This window comes from Ambystoma mexicanum, chromosome 3q, assembly GCF_040938575.1.
Source record: "Ambystoma mexicanum isolate Mex_15411 chromosome 3q, UKY_AmexF1_1, whole genome shotgun sequence".
Classification (NCBI taxonomy): domain Eukaryota; kingdom Metazoa; phylum Chordata; class Amphibia; order Caudata; family Ambystomatidae; genus Ambystoma; species Ambystoma mexicanum.
Window position 1 is genome coordinate 1303642811 of NC_090926.1, and position 17617 is coordinate 1303660427.

The 17617-nt window shown below is 50.4% G+C and overlaps 1 protein-coding gene across 1 annotated transcript in view; it reads left to right on the forward strand.

The window, feature by feature from the left end:
- Positions 1-3373: 3373 nt before the first annotated feature.
- Positions 3374-17617, forward strand: part of LOC138447914 (zinc finger protein 268-like) — a 75840-nt gene continuing 61596 nt past the window's right edge. Inside the window, exon 1 of the mRNA XM_069604431.1 lies at positions 3374-3488. The gene's annotated coding sequence lies outside the window, so the exon portion shown is untranslated. The remainder of the gene's footprint in view (positions 3489-17617) is intronic.

Below are 17617 nucleotides of genomic sequence, written 5' to 3' on the forward strand. Positions count from 1 at the left end.
GCCCTGTGCGTCTTTACCCATGGTTGGCCTGCCATATTTCGTTATGAGTGGCCCCCCATTTTCCGCCGCCGCCACCGTCGGTGCTGCCCCCGGTAGTGTGGCCCCTGTCACTATGTTTGGCCCTGCCGGTGCACCTTGCGGTGTCGGGATCATTGGTGCCCCTTGCGGCACCGGGACTACTGGTGCCCCTTGTGGTGCCGGGAACGGGGTTTACCTGGGCTCTACTGGTGCCCCTTGTGGTGCCGGGACTGGGTTTTCCTGGGTTCTGTCCCTGCCCCCTCTGCCCCTCTCTGTTTTCCCCTGCTCACCACTCCTCTCTATTTTACCCAAGCCCTTAGATGATCCCTTTCTTCGTCATCACTGCTAGTTGCAGCTGAGGAACTCCCCTGCTGCTCCTCCCTGGATCCCTTCCCCATCTGCTCTTCTTGTTCTTGGTTCTGGGCGACTTACCCGAAACCGTGACGCAATTTTTTAACATTTTTACTATTTTATTCCCCACATTATTATTCACAGTACCTTTCTTTTTATCTTTTCTCTTTCTCTTGTTTGGTGCCTTCGTCTGTTCCTCTGATCTCTTCGACTCCGCTCTTCCCCTTTCCGGTCCTTGCGGTACCTCGTCTTCTCCTTCGCTGCTGCTGGGCTCTATGAACAGCAGAGGTGACGTTGATTTTGCTCTTTCTTCTTTCTGCATTACCTCCAGCACCGATTGTGCCCCATACTCCTTCTCCGCCTTTCTTGCCCATTCAGAGAATTCTTGGGCCCTTTTTGCTCTTCCTTCCACCATCCTTCTCGTCTGAATTCTGTTGGCCACGCTTCTCGTTTGACCACGGCGAAAGTCCTTTGTTCGTTCGCAGCTGGTACTTCTGGGTCGCTCCTGCTCCGGCACCGTTTGTAGCCCCTGCGATTAGAACGAAATCAGAGAGGTAGAAAAATGCGTGAGCCCGCAAGAGCAAACGTTTTTCCTTCCCCTTATCCAGGCACTAAGAGGCTACCCGAGAGAGGTGAGCTCTTACCTGGTTTTGTGCCCCCTCTCCTTTTCCAGGCTTACTTATACCCCCACCCGGCCTTTTGTTCCTTCCTGGGGGCGGCTGGGTTATCCCCTCGACCCCTTGCTGTTACATTTCGCACCTTCCCAGGTTCTGTTTCCTGCTCTTCCTGGGCTTTTGTTTCTTGTGGCGCCGTTCGGACGCCCCTCCATACGCTTTCGTGCTGTTTTCCCCCACCCCGCGCCTCAACTTCCAGACCCTCTATCGTCCCGCATTTCATGCAGCCCGGGGACTGGGTCATACAACCTGGTGTGGCCCCTTGGTTGCGAGCCTGATTCTACATCGCCCTGCACCCCCCATTTTCAGGTCCGCTGCCCCTCCATCCCCTAGTGCGTCGACCCCCTAACGGTGACCTCCCCCAATCTAGCCTTGGCAACAACGACCGCGCTTCCCATCGTCCGTTGGTGACCATTACGCATGACACCCGCCCCCCAACTCGTCCCGTTCCGCCTAGCCGACCCTAATTCCTCCTTCCCGCCCGTTTCCTTGTTAGGGCCTCATTACACAGATGGCACTAAGGGATTACCAGCACCGGTAAGAGCACGGATGGTAATCCCTTAGAGCCCTACTACGAGGTCCCTCAGCGGGTCCCTTCCTTAACGTGTGGTCAGACCACACGTTAAGGAAGGGACCCGCTGAGGGACTTCAGAGCAAATAACGGTACCGCTAATAGCGGTACCGTTATTTGTTCCTTCCCCATTCCCATTGAGCCCTATGGGGGCTCAAATGGGAATGGGGAAGGGCCATGGTGAAGGGGGAATTACCGCCCCCTTACACCTTGTAATGGGGCGGTAATTCCGCCATCCACCATGGCGGACACAGTAAAATACCGGCGGCAACATGGCGCTATTAGCACCATGGTTAACGCCTACCGTGTAATGAGGCCCTTAGTTTCCTCGCCTGACACACCGGCGCTAAACCATGGTGCTGTTAGCACCATGGTTGCTGCGGTATTGTAACGAGTCCGCCATGGTGAAATGGGGAAGTACCACCCCATTGCAATGTTGGCAGGGCGGTACTTCCCCATTTCACCATGGCTTTTTCCCATTCCCATTTTTGCCCCATAGGGCATATGGGAATGGGGAAGGCGGTAATTACGGTACCGCAGATTGCGGTACCGTAATTAGCACCAAGGTCCCTTTGCAGGTCCATTCCTTAATGGCTGGTAAAACCAGCTGTTAAGGTGGTAACCCGCAAAGGGACCGGGTAATCAGGCGCTAAGGGATTACCGGTAGCGGTACCCTTACCGGTAGCGGTAATCCCTTAGCGCCAGGGTCGCAATGAGGCCAAATGAAAGTCCCTCCTTGTTCAGACCCACTGGCAGCTCAGCAGCGGTGCACTAAACATTTCCACAGGCCAAACCTAGATTATTTAGAAACCCAGTAAGGTGCGGCGCCCGCCAATTTCTGTACTGGTACCGGGGTGGATCGGCTGCCGCCGGGTCAAAAGTGCAGTGTTTTAATGAGTGCAGTGCGGGCGCCGCAGCACTTTCATGTGTTTGTTGCACGGCAGGGGGACGTGCATGGCGGCTCTGGGTTCAGGAGTTCATGTAGTGTGAGATTTGGGGAGCACATACCGCATGTTTTGGGGCAGCAAGGCAGCGCGGAAAGAGCAGGGGCACCACTGGTAAGTGCTACCCTGGGTGTTTTCGGCTTTTGGAAATGGATTTGGGCAGTAGACTATTTGGGGACGTATCTATGGAGATCCCTCTCCGTAAGGGCACTCGGGGTGACCGCATGGCGCAGGTGGGTACCGCAGTGTTGTTATTATGGCCGTGCGGCGGGGCACCGTTTTTACTCGTACACTGCACGGGGTGGTCACATGCAGGGCCCGAGGTTTTCCGGGGTTTTTGAATATTGGGGTATTGTTTTGGGCCCAGGGGCCTCCAGCATTCTCGTGTAGAGTGTCCTGCGCAGCCATGTTGAATTGTTGCCCCACTATTGCAAAGGGCAATGCACCCAGGTGTGAGTTTCTGGGATGGCATTTTCTGTAAAGTCGTGAATTGACGCAATTCACGGATGATGGTTTCAGGGCCACTTTTTTGGGTGTCTGGGCCTATTTCTTGTGCCAGTCCGACCCTAGGATCTCCCTCGGCATGTCGTGCATGAGCACAGGGCGATGCCGGCGCTGCTGCCCCCTAGGCTGGCACTCCACGCTTTCCTGCTTGCACTGCACACCCAGCACCGTGCAGTGCCCACACTCTCACACGGGGAGCTCCAGGGCGGGGCTACTGGGCGCAGAATATCAGCGGAGCAGGGTACGGGCTGCCCGGGGAAGGTGTCTGGGGGTGGGGAGGGGGGGGGGGGGCTGTGCTGCATTCCTGAGACGCCTGCTGCGTGCATTGCGCCAGAGGTTCACTTCTGGCCGCTGGCACCGCCTGGCACCACCTCTTCCTAGCTAGGCGCTGTGCTGTACCCCTTCACCCACATACCCCCTGGACTGGTGAGTAGCACCCACTTTTGCATTTTATGTCGTTTTGCAGACTTTCTTTTTACTCTTGTGTATGGTGGCGGAGAGGGGCTGGGGGGGGGGGGGTGATGAGGGTGTTTTCTGTTTTCTTGCCCCCCCCCATATATAAAGTTTAAACAAGTGAGTGTTGCAGAGCAGAGCTGTGACCCTGCACCGAATGCGAGAACCCCACGTTGGAGGCAGATATGCCCAGTTCCGCGGCGGTAATACCGGCGCCATACCTGGCATTATTGCCCAAGTCTCCCTGAACTGCGTGGAGTCTCCCTCACCAGGGGCCACGTTGGCAGCTCCAGCCAAAATCTCCCGAAAGTGCAGGGCCTTTACACAACATATCACTCAGGCGTAATATATGCCTTGGAAATATAGGGCTTATAAGGACCCCCGTGTTTGCTTAAAATAAAAGTGCACCGTGTTCTGACGGGGTTCTGACCTCCTGGCTCCCCCGGGGAGGGCTGAGCCCCGAAAGGTCTTCTGCAGGTAAGGGGTTCCCCTCAGCCTCCAGACTGGCCCTGTACTGGGGGGGGGGGGCTTAACCTGCCCCTGTAAAGGGTGAACCAATGGCACCTTATTTCATGGGAACCTTGCAGACACAGCGGCAAAGTCTCAAGTTTCCTTGCCCAGTCCTTGGGTATTTTCCCGCTTCCCCCGCCTCCGCGTCCATGTTTATTTTCCCGCTTTCCACGCCCGGGTCCATGGTTAACTGCCTGCTTCTCCCCCCACCCCGGGTCCATGGGTATTTGCCCGCTACCCCCTCACCCCCGCCGGGGTCCATGTTTATTTGCCCGCCTTCCCCGCCCAGGTCCATGTTTATTTGCCCGCTTTCCCTGCCCGAGTCCATGGTTATTTGCCCGCTTTCCCTGCCTGGGTCCATGGTTATTTGCCCGCTTTCCCTGCCCTGTTCCATGGGTATTTGCCCGCTTTCCCTGCCTCGGTCCATGGGTATTTGCCCGCTTTCAAGGCCCGGGTCCATGAGTATTTGCCTGCTTTCCCCTCCTGGGTCCATGGTTATTTGCCGTTTTCCCTGCCCGGATCCATGGGTATTTGCCCGCTTTCCCTTTCCAGGTCCATGGTTATTTGCTGCTTTCCCTGCCCGGGTCCATGGTTATTTGCCCGCTTTCCCTGCCCGGATCCATGGGTATTTGCCCACTTTGCCTGCCCGGGTCCATGGTTATTTGCCCGCTTTCCCTGCCCGGGTCCATGGGTATTTGCCCACTTTCCATGCCCGGGTCCATGTTTATTTGCCCGCTTTCTCTGCCCGGGTTCATGGGTATTGGCCCACTTTCTCTGCCCGGATCCATGGGTATTTGCCTGCTTTCCCTGCCCGGATCCATGGGTATTTGCCTGCTTTCCCTGCCCGGATCCATGGGTATTTGCCCGCTTTCCCTGCCCGGATCCATGGGTATTTGCCCGCTTCTTGCACCTTCATTTCTTTTCTCATTTATAAACGGAAGCTTGTGTTAGGAAAAGGTTCTATCTGCTCGGTGCCAGAAAATGGAGGGGTTTAATAATTGGGCCCCCAGCCTGGAAGCCTTGAGACGGGATTGAAGGCAATTACTTCACTGTAATGCCCTCTAAAAAGGGTATTATTGCGTTCAGAACATGCTGTGAGGCAGCAACCAACCCCTACCTTAATTTGAAAACCTTGAATAAACCGCTTATTTTTTCCTGATGTAAACATTTAACGTCAGTTTACAGGTAGTTGTGATTTTAATATAAATACCCACCACGCATGCTACCCCTTCTCTCTACCCCCACCCATATCTTACCACCTCTTCCTCTACTCAACTCTACCCCTTTATCTGTAATCCCACCACGCATGCTACCCCTTCTCTCTACCCCCACCCATCCTTCCCCCTTCTTCCTCTATTCAACTCTACCCCTTTATCTGTAACCCCACCACGCATGCTTCCCCCTCCCATCCTACCCCTTCTTCCTCTACTCAACTCTACCTCTTTATCTATACCCCCACCATGCATGCAACCCCTTCTCTCTACCACCACCCATATCCTACCCCCTCTTCCTCGACTCAACCCCTTTATATGTAACCCCACCATGCATGCTACCCCTTCTCTCTACCCCCACCCATATCCTAACCCCTCTTCCTCTACTGAACTGTACCCCTTTATAACCCCACCATGCATGCTACCCATTCTCTCTACCCCCACCCATATCCTACCCCCTCTTCCTCTACTCAACTCTATCCCTTTATCTGTAACCCCACCATGCATGCTACCCCTTCTCTCTACCCCCACCTATATCCTACCCCTCTTCCTCTACTCAACTCTACCCCTTTATCTATAAGCCCACCATGCATGCTACCCTTTCGCTTTACCCCCACCCATATCCTACCCCCTCTTCCTCTACTCAACTCTACCCCTTTATCTGTAACCCCACCACGTATGCTAACCCTTCTCTCTACCCCCTCCCATCCTACCCCCTCTTCCTCTACTCAACTCTACCCATTTATCTATAAGCCCACCATGCATGCGACCCCTTCTCTCTACCCCCACCCATATCCTACCCCCTCTTCCTCTACTCAACTCTACCCCTTTATCTGTAACCCCACCATGCATGCTACACCTTCTCTCTACTCCCATCCACCCTACCCCGTCTTTGTCTACTCAACTCTACCCCTTTATGTGTAACCCCACCATGCATGCTACCCCTTCACTCTACCCCCACTCATTATACCCCCTCTTTCTCTACTCAACTCCACACCTTTATCTGTAACCCTGCCACACATGCTACCCCTTATCTCTACCTCCCACCCTACTCCCTCTTTCTCTGCTCAACTCTACCCCTTTATCTGTAACCCCACCACGCATACTACCCGTTCATCCTACCCCCTCTTCCTCTACTCAACTCCACCCCTTTCTCTGTAACCCCACCATGCATGCTACCCCTTCTCTCTACCCCCACTCATCCTACCCCCTCTCCCTCTACTCAACTCCACACCTTTATCTGTAACCCTGCCACACATGCTACCCCTTAACTCTACCCCCACCCTACTCCTTCTTTCTCTACTCAACTCTACCCCTTTCTCTCTAACCCCCACCATGCATGCTACTCCTTCTCTCTACCCCACTCATCCTAACCCCTCTTCCTCTACCCAACTCCACCCCTTTATCTGTAACCCTGCCACACATGCTACCCCCACCCACCCTACCCCCTCTTTCTCTCCACAACTCTACCCCTTTATCTGTATTCCCACCACACATGCTACCCCCTCCCATCCTACCCCCTCTTTCTCTATCCAACTCTACCCCTTTATCTGTAACCCCACCACGCATGCTACCCTTTCTCTCTACCCCCTCCCATCCTACCCCCTCTTTCTCTACCCAACCCTACCCCTTTATCTGTAACCCCACCATGCATGCTACCCCTTCTCTCTACTCCCTCCAATCCTCCCCCCTCTTTCTCTACCCAACTCTACCCCTTTATCTGTAACCCCACCACGCATGCTACCCCTTCTCTCTAGCCTCACCCTACATACCCCCTTTATTGCACCACCCACCTTTCCCCCCTCTTTCTACTCCTCTCATCCTTCCTCTCTCACACTCGCTTTATTTCCTTTCCTCTCACACTTTCTCACTCATATTTCCTCTTGATCACCATCGCTGGCCCCCTCTATCAATGGCTTCCTCCCTTGCCAGTGGCGTAACACAAAATGTGGGGGCCCCCTGCGAGCCATGCTGAGGGAACCCCCCTCAAATCAGCAACAAATCACAGGTCACGCCACACTCTGGGCCGGCCTAGATTATCACGCTTGCACAATACACACAAACATGCTGCGGAAGGGATATGCCGCACACGTTACTAAGAGAAAGATATAAATATGTGTTTTAATGCTATATACAGCACATTTTCGGAGAAAAAATTGCTAAACAGCCAGAGTGTTTGCAATTGTTTTGTAGGGTAACACCAATCCAATACATGCAAGTCACCAACAGTGCACAGGAACCTTAATGCTTTGCTATTAAAAATGCCATGCCACATTGAAAACATGTCCAACTGGCTGCACAATGTAGACCAGTGTAGACACGTAATAACATTACAGTAAAGCATGCCAGGCCACATTTAGACATACCTAGACTGGTTGCACCAAAATGCCAGTCGAAGCAATAACACTCATCAAGAAGAGAGCACACATTCAAGCCTGCGTCTCTGTGGCCTCTAACGACAGGGCCAAACTCTTTAAAATGTGCAAGGAACTGGTCAATCCTGTAGCAGTCTCTACCTCTCCTGTTCCCTACCAGGCCCTCTGTATGGCTCTGGCCAAAACAAAGGACATCCTGTCCCCTATCTCCTCTTCCTCGCTCGGCCCTCCTTTGGCCATCTCTACCTCTCCTCCTCCTTTCTCCTCTTTCTTTCTGACAACACCTGACAAGGTTTCTAGACAAGTCCGATCTATGAAAGTGTCATCCAAACAGGTGCTCCCCTGCTCCTCCAGAACCATCAAGGACAACATTGACACCCTTGCTGCAGCCTTAGCCGATTTCTGTAATCGCTCTTTCACAACTGGAACATTCCCCTCTCCCCTTAAGCACTCCCTTGTGCACCTACTCCTCAAGAAGCCATCTGCCGATCCTACCTGGCCGGCAAACTATCGCCCAATCTCCTTCACCCCTTTCCTGGGCAAACTCTTGGAAAAGCTGGCCATCTCCCAGCTTACTATCCACACTGAATCTGTTGGTTGTCTCCATGACCATCAGTCTGGCTTCGGAGCTGCCAGAGACACGGAAACTGCTCTCCTGAACACCTGTGAAGAACTCCTCTCTAACCTTGATTCCAGCATTCCTTCATCCTCATCCTCCTTGATCTTTCCTCTGCCTTCGACACAGTCATACACGCCATCCTGATCAATCGACTACGTGAGGACCTGGGCATCATGGATCAGGCACTGTAGTGGCTGACCTCCTTCCTCTTGGACTGCCCCTCACAGGTCCAACTTGCTACCTTTCTCTCACCCTGGTTTTTCAACCTCTACTTGGCCCCCTTGGCCCACCTGATCTCTACCTTCTCCTGTAACATTCATTGTTATGTAGATGGCAGTCAGCTTTCCTTCAGTCACCTCATCTCTCGCTCATTCATGACTGTGTATCCGTGATTCAGGATTGGTGCGCCTCCAACGATCTCTGCACTAATGCCATTAAGACGGAGATCCTTCTCATTGGGACGCCTGACACTGCTTTCCCTCTCTCTGGCCGCTCACCTTGAGTCCTCTTCCTTCGCCTTCCTGTGAGGCAAAAAACCTTGATGTCATCTTCGACTCCACTCTCTCTTTCTCTCCTCACATCTCGGGTGTCGCCAAGACGTCCCACTACCAGCTGCTCCTCTTCAAAGGGACTCTTCCCTTTCTGACTTTCCCCCAGAAGCTCACTGTCTCCAGAGCCCTGTTTCTCTCTAGGCTGGACTACTCCAACAACCTCGTTCTCAATCTGCCTTCCTTTACTTTCCACCATCTGCAACTAATACAGAACAGGACTGCAAGACTTATCCTTGGCCTCCAGCGCAAGGATCGTATCTCTCCAGGACTGAAATCACTACATCCAACGCTCTCTTCCAAAATACCTTCCTTCTCGAGACCTTCCCCCAGCTACCTCCAACTCCCTAAGGGTTAGACGCTTCTCCAGGTAGAGAGTGGGGAGCAGATCTCTCTCCTCTGCAGGTGCCTCCCTCTGGAATGGCCTCCCTGCCCCTCTCAAACTTGAGCGGACCACCTGAAGTTCTGGAAGCAGCTTCAAACTTATCTCTTCTCTTCTGCTTTCTCTCTCCCTCCCCATCTGACCTACCTGACCTAGCTGTCTGTTGTTCCAACTGGTTGCTTGGCTACCTTCAGAGTCTCACTGAGCCAAGGCTCTTTCTTGATCAATCCCCTTCTCCACTGCCTCCGGGGCTACCACGCACTTAGGGGCTGTAACTGTAACCCTACAGTCCCTTGTTCTCCTTGCACTACCAGAGCCATGCTGCCCTGGCTGCACTTAGAGCATTACTGCCCTGTTTTCCCCTCCCCTCTTCCTTGCACTTCCCCGGCCCCCTTCCCTATCCCCTTGCATTTCTCGTTCTCGCACTTGCACAATCTCAATGACACAAGGCCTAGTAAGATCGTTTGTCTTGTCCTCCGTCTATCATCCCTCCCTTGTCTTGTCGCACCTAGAAACACCTGTGTACAGGTGTGTTATAAATTACTTGTATCATATCATATCATTTTTATCACAGATGCCCAGAAAAATATACAGTGCTGCAGCAAGAAATGGCTAGACTGGCAGCACCCAAATGACAGTCTAGCCAGGTAATCACACATAGCAGGACTGCTTTATCAGAGATACCCAGTTAAAACAAAGTCAAACCAAACTGAGAAATGACTAGACTGGCTGCACCAAAATGCCTCTCAGCTACTAACACCACATATCAAGCCTGTTTAGCCTGGACATGGACAACCATTATGATTTATCGCACATTCCCCCCCCCCCCCCCCGTTAGGGAGAATTCTCTGTTTAGGCTGAATTTCCTAACCTAGTGAGTCCCCCAGCAGCTTTGCTGGATTTTTGGGGTTTATTTTTTTCTCCTGCCAAGAGTGAGACTCTTTTACCCTCACTCTTGGGCATGATTTGAGTGTGTTTCTTTGAATCTAGATGTGTTTAATGGGCTATGTGGTCTTTTACTCCATAGGGCTTCATGTGTTTTTGTGATGTGTGTTACACAGCACCCTCAGTGCAGTGACACAGGGGTGTCATAGTGACCCCCCAGTATAGACTCCATACCATGGGACTGACTACTGTCTCCCAGGGCATGTAAAGTCATCATTGACTTTACTAGTCTTAAATTCTGAACAGAACCAGTACAAACCATCATATTGTGGACATACTGGCTGGGGCAATTCGATTGCCCCAGGGTCTGTTAGTCGAGGGGGCACGTCTCCGTCCCCCCTGATCGAGTTTTGGCTGGTGGCAGTGGATACTACTTTTTATATTCAACAGCAAATATTTTCCTATGGGATTTCCCATTGTTTTAGGCTACTATCTTTATTTAATTATTTACGGTAGCCTCGAACATACCGCCGGTTTATTTAATTAATATTAATTCTCCGGTTGGTATTTTTTGCCAAAACTTGATTCTAAAATGGCGTTTTTGTTTTCTTCTGTAACTCCAACCCAAGTCGAGCCCTTTGTTCCACTTTTTGGCGGGCTTCTCCACAGAAGCCCTCCAAAGTGGTGCCACTCTGTCTGGAGTACTTAGGATGGGTGGAGGGGAATTTAGCACCCTGGACTGAGTTGCCTAGGCAACTCAAGTCGCACTCCATGCTGATTGGCCCAAGTGGTGAGCCGGCCGGCTCACCACTTAGCATGTTTGAGTGACAGCTAGGCTGAGTTAATGGGGGTTTGCTGCATAAAAGCAGGGCTTTGGGGACTGGAACTTCAGAAGTCGCCACAGGACCTAAGAATCCGACGAGGGAGAAGCTGAGCCGACCTGCCATGACACCACCACCGGTGGAGCCCTGCTGGACTGTCTCACCACTTTTCCCAACGACAGAGGAGATCTCCCGCCGGAGAGTCTTCTTCCTTTGACTGGTGGGGATAACCAGTTTCACCGTCTTTTCGCTTTCCCGACGTACCTCGTGGCTGCCCTGCCCGTGCCAAGCACCCCGGCAACCGGGATACCACGTTTTACCACGACCGCGAAACAAAGGTACCACCTTTAACCGGAAGACTCCGCGGCTGGTTTCTTCCCTGGTAGTGCAACGACCTTCATCTTTTCTCCAAGACGAGATCTTCTCTTCCCCTGGATGACGACGCAACTTGCACCCACTACCAGGAACAACTGCCACTGCTGGAGGATCCTTTCCACTTAAGGTATCGTGTCCCGCCTGGCTTCCCTTGCTACCGACTGTACGGGGTAGATTTAGCCCCCGGCTTTCGAACCTGGGTTAGTCCGGGACACCCTGGCTAAACTTTCTTAAAGCCGCTCTAAACCCTTTTTGAACCCTCTGCAAGACTTTCTAAGCATAGTGTGACTGTGTGATCTTGGGCGCATTTGTGCTCTGCTCTTTCTAAGAGTGGGCCCAGCCTTTGGACTTTGGCTCACCAGTGACTTTTTGCTCTCTCCCTTGCTAACAGTGTTCCTGAATCTTATAGTGGTGTACCTTTTCATATTCTGTCTTTTTCCCTCCCTTTCTCACAAACTTATCGGAGTGCAATCTAGTTAAGCGCGCACCTCTGTATGAAAATAAGTGGTGTTTTACTGTGACTTAGCTGATAAGGAAAAAGGGGTGTATATATTACAATAGTAACTGTGTTTAGAATATTTTACAATAAGAGTGCTGGAGTGTTTCAACTGTGTGTTTTTAAATAAATAATTATATACTTTGATACCAAAGCTCTGGTCAGTGTTTGCTTGTATTATTGTATCTGAGTGCCTATTGAGTATACTTTGCATACTGCCTAACTCTTCTTGAGGGAAGTCTGACTACTCAGCCACAGCTACCAGGTAAATCTGGGTGGTACAGACTGCTACCAAGTGGGTTTACTGCCAACTCCTGTAGTCTTACATATTTTGCAGTGGTCCCTAAGGGAATTGCACAGGTTTCTGCCTAACACCCCCCACACATCCCCTCTACCTCCCACCTCCGTACCGCAATCTCCAAAATGAGCACCTTGGTCCAGAATTACTTTCACATCCCTCTTCCTTGTCCCAGAGCTTATGCATGAGGCTCGTTGCCTCATAGGTAAGTACTGGGATGAGGAAAAGTGGGACTAGGAGTAATGAAGATTACAGGTAGCTAAGTCAGGCATGTACCTCTACCTCATCCCAGTACTTGTGTATGAGGTACAGTGCCTCATACACAAGTATAGGGCCGAGGAAGAATAGGGCTAGGAGTAATGACGATTACCAATAAGTAATGAAGGCATTAAACACAAGTAGTGGCGTAACACCATTGAGTTGACTGGGCTTCAGCACTCCCCCCATCCCCTGAAATCTTGACTGAACGTGGCTGACCTTAAGAGAAGTTGCCGGACACAACAGGACACAGATGTTAAACGGCACCTGGGTTTCGCTGTTAACACGGGCCCAGCAATTACTATCGTAAAGCATTTCACTGTTAGTACCTGCATTCAAACGCCAAATATTTTAGGGAATTTAAAACTGTGATGTGGGTTTAGTACTTGCATGCCAGGGGAGTGATTGGAAGAGTAGAGAGGGAACAGGAGACCACTCATTCTCACAGCAGTCCATATGTGGGTGCTTTCAGACTTAAAGGAGAGAGTTAACTGCTTGTAACAGTGAAGCTGCACTAGAATAGTCTTGTTGAGATGCATAAAGAAGTTAGAAGCCCCCCACACAAATAAGTCTTCCCCTCCCTCACCGCCCATGAAGTTAGCACCTCTCCCCAACATTTGAAGGAATAGCCCCCCCTCCCCGGAAATGTAGGTTTTGTTGCGCCCCTGAACACAAGCACACACACCATTCAACATATACACACACGCACACCCAGCCAGCCATGCATTTAAGTGTGCACCCTTTCACCATACACTCACATAGACAGCCACCTACACATTTCAAAATGCACTCACACACAAACCATAACGGAAATACATTATTTATGAAGGCAGAGTGACTTCAAAAATAAACGATTTCTTGTTGAAGTCATAGGGCTCTTCCCACCCCATGACATGGAGGCCTCCAGGCTGGGGTCTTCCATGTCATGGGGTGGGGTTGTCCTCGGACTTCAAAAAGAAAGTTTGTTTTTGTAGTCACTCTGTCTTCTAAAAGAAATTATTTATTTTACTGAAATTATTTCTGTATGACTGCAGAGTGAATTAAAAAAGAAATAGTTAAAAATAAAGAATTTGAATTTTTTCTTTCTCCATTTTTTCTCTCCAAGTAGGGGCCCGTCCCAGGGCATGTACTACTGGGGCCCCGTGCACCGCAGGGGCTGCGGGGGCCCCTGGTACCCAGTGTCACTTGCACTATTTGCCTTCTCATTCGCTTGCTCACCATTGCTGGCCCCCTCTATCAATCGTTTCCTCACTTTCTCTATTCCCCTTCTCATTCTCTTGTTCATCATTGATGTCACCCTCTATCAATGGCTTCCTCCCAGGCTCTATTCCCCTCTCATTCTCTAGCTCATCATCGATGGCGCCCTCTATCAATGGCTTCCTCCCTTGCTCTATTCAATTCTCATTCCCTTGCTCACCATCATCGATGGCTCCCTCTATCAATGGCTTCCCCCCTTGCTCTATTCCCCTCTCATTCACTTGATCACCATCATCAATGGCTCCCCTATCAATGGCTTCCAACCTTACTCTATTCCCCTCTCATTCTCATGCTTATCTTCGATGGCGCCCACTCTGAATGGCTTCCTCTCTTGCTTTATTCCCCTCTCATTCTCATGCTCATCATCAATGGCTCTATCTATCAATGGCTTCTTCCTGTGCTGTATTCACCTTCTAATTCTCTTGATAATCATCAATGGCTCCCTCTATCAATGACTTCCTCCCTTGCTCCATTCCCCTCTCATTCTCGTGCTCATCATCGATGGTGCCCTCTATCAATGGCTTCCTCCCTTGCTCTATTCCCTTTCTCTTGCTCATCATCGATGGCAACCTCTATCAATGGCTTCCTCCCTTGCTCTATTCCCCTTCTCATTCCTTGCTCATCATCGATGGCTTCCTCTATGATTGGCTTCCTCCTTTGATGTATTCCCTTCTCATTCTCTTGCTCACCATCGCTGGCCCCCTCTATCAATCGCTTCCTCCCTTGCTCTATTCCCCTTCTCATTCTCTTGTTCATCATTGATGTCACCCTCTATCAATGGCTTCCTCCCTTGCTCTATTCCCCGCTCATTCTCTTGCTCATCATCAATGGCTCCCTTAATCAATGGCTTCCTCCCTTGCTCTGTTCCTCTTCTCATTCTCTTGTTCATCATTGATGTCACCCTCTATCAATGGCTTCCTCCCTTGCTCTGTTTCCCTTCTCATTCTCTTGCTTATCAGCAATGTCACCCTCTATCAATGGCTTCCTCTCTTCTTTTATTCCCCTTCTCATTTTCTTGCTCATCATCGATGGCGTCATATCTCAATGGCTTCCTCCCGTGCTCTATTCACTTCTCATTCTCTTCCTCATCATCAATGGCCCACCCTATCAATGGTTTCTTCCCTTGCTCTATTCCCTTCTCATTCACTTGCTCATAATCGATGGCATTATCTCTCAATGGCTTCCTTCCTTGCTATATTACCCTTCTCATTCTCTTTCTCATCATCGATTGAGCCCTCTATCAATGGCTTCCTCTGTTGATCTATTCCCCTTCTCATTGTCTTGCTCATCATCGATGGCCCCCTCTCTCAATGGCTTCCTCCCTTGCTCTATTCCCTTCTCATTCTCTTGCTCATCATTGATGGCACCCTCTATCAATGGCTTCCTCTGCTGCTCTATTCCCCTCTCATTCTCTTGCTCACCATTATCGATGGCTACCTCTATCAATGGCTTGCTCCCTTTCTCTATTCCCCTTCTCAGTGCTTGCTCATCATCAAAAGCACTCTCTCTCAATGGATTCCGCCCTTGATCTATTTCCCTTCTCATTCTCTTGCTCATCATCGATGGCCCCCCTCTGATCAATGGCTTCCTCCCTTGCTCTGTTCCCCTTCTCATTCTCTTGCTCATCATCGAGGCACCCTCTCTCAATGGCTTTCTCTCCATTGCTGTATTCCCCTTCTCATTCTCTTGCTCATCGTCAATGTCCCACCCTATCAATGGTTTCTTCCGTTGCTCTATTCCCTTCTCATGCTCTTGCCCATAATCGATGGCGTCATCTCTCAATGGCTTCCTTCCTTGCTATATTACCCTTCTCATTCTCTTTCTCATCATCGATTGCACCCTCTATCAATGGCTCCCTCTGTTGCTCTATTCCCCTCTCATTCTCTTGCTCACCATCATCGATGACTACCTCTATCAATGGCTTCCTCCCTTTCTCTATTCCCATTCTCAGTGCTTGCTCATCATCGAGGCACCCTCTCTCAGTGGCTTCCTCCCTGGCTCTATTCTCATTCTCATTCTCTTGCTCATCATCGATGGTGCCCTCTATCAATGGCTTCCTACCTTGCTCTATTGCCCTTCTCATTCTGTTGCTCATAATCGATGGTGTCATCTCTCAATGGCTTCCTTCCTTGCTATATCACTCTTCCCATTCTCTTGCTCATCATCAATGGCCCCCCTCTCTCAATGGGTTTCCCCCTTTCTCTATTCTCCTCTCATTCTCTTGCTCATCATTGATGGCACCCTCTCTCAATGGCTTCCTCCCCCTTGCTCTATTCCCCTTCTCATTCTCTTGCTCATCATCAATGGCCCACCCTATCAATGGTTTATTCCCTTGCTCTGTTCCTTTCTCATTCTCTTACTCATAATCGATGGCGTCATCTCTCAATGGCTTCCTTCCTTGCTATATTACCCTTCTCATTCTCTTGCTCATCATTGATGGCACCCTCTCTCAATGACTTCCTCACTGGCTCTATTGTCATTCTCTTGCTCATCATCAATGGTGCTCTCTATCAATGGCTTCCTCCCTTGCTCTATTCCCTTCTCATTCTCTTGCTCATCATCGATGGCGCCCTCTATCAATGGCTTCCTCTGCTGCTCTATTCCCCTCTCATTCTCTTGCTCACCATCATCGATGGCTACCTCTATCAATGGCTTCCGCCCTTTCTCTATTCCCCTTCTCAGTGCTTGCTCATCATCAAAAGCACTCTCTCTCAATGGATTCCGCCCTTGATCTATTTCCCTTCTCATTCTCTTGCTCATCATCGATGGCCCCCCTATGATCAATGGCTTCCTCCCTTGCTCTGTTCCCCTTCTCATTCTCTTGCTCATCATCGAGGTACCCTCTCTCAATGGCTTCCTCTCCATTGCTCTATTCCCCTTCTGATTCTATTGCTCATCATCAATGGCCCCCTCTTTCAATGGCTTCCTCCCTTGCTGTATTCCCCTTCTCATTCTCTTGCTCATCATCAATGGCCCACCCTATCAATGGTTTCTTCCCTTGCTCTATTCCCTTCTCATTATCTTGCTCATAATCGATGGCGTCATCTCTCAATGGCTTCCTTCCTTGCTATATTACCCTTCTAATTCTCTTTCTCATCATCGAATGCACCCTGTATCAATGGCTTCCTCTGTTGCTCTATTCCCCTCTCATTCTCTTGCTCACCATCATCGATGGCTACCTCTATCAATGGCTTCCTCCTTCTCTCTATTCCCCTTCTCAGTGCTTGCTCATCATCAATGGCACCGTCTCTCAATGGCTTGCGCCCTTGATCTATTTCCCTTCTCTTTCTCTTGCTCATCATTGAGGCGCCCTCTCTCAGTGGCTTCCTCCCTGGCTCTATTCTCATTCTCTTGCTCATCATCGATTGTGCCCTCTGTCAATGGCTTCCTCTGTTACTCTGTTCCCCTCTCATTCCCTTGGTCACCATCATCAATGGCTCACTCCATCAATGGCTTCCTCCCTTGCACTATTCTGCTTCTCATTCTCTTGATCAACATCAATGGCACCCTCTCTCAATGGCTTCCTCCCTTGCTCTATTTCCCTTCTAATTCTCTTGCTCATCATCGATGGTGCCCTCAATCAATGGCTTACTACCTTGCTCTATTGCCCTTCTCATTTTCTTGCTCATCACCGATGGCACCATATATCAATGGCTTCGTCCCTGGCTCTATTCCCCTTCTCATTCTCTTGCTCATCATCGATGGCCCCCTCTCTCAATGGCTTTCCCCCTTTCTCTATTCCCCTCTCATTCTCTTTCTCATCATTGATGGTGCCCTCTCACAATGGCTTCCTCCCCCTTGCTCTATTACCCTTCTGATTCTCTTGCTCATCATCAATGGCCCCCTCTATCAATGGCTTCTTCCCTTGTTCTATTCCCCTTCTCATTCTCTTGCTCATCATCAATGGCCCACCCTATCAATGGTTTCTTCCCTTGCTCTATTCCCTTCTCATTCTCTTGCTCATAATCAATGGCGTCATCTCTCAATGGCTTCCTTCCTTGCTATATTACCCTTCTCATTCTCTTGCTCATCATCGATTGCACCCTCTATCAATGGCTTCCTCTGTT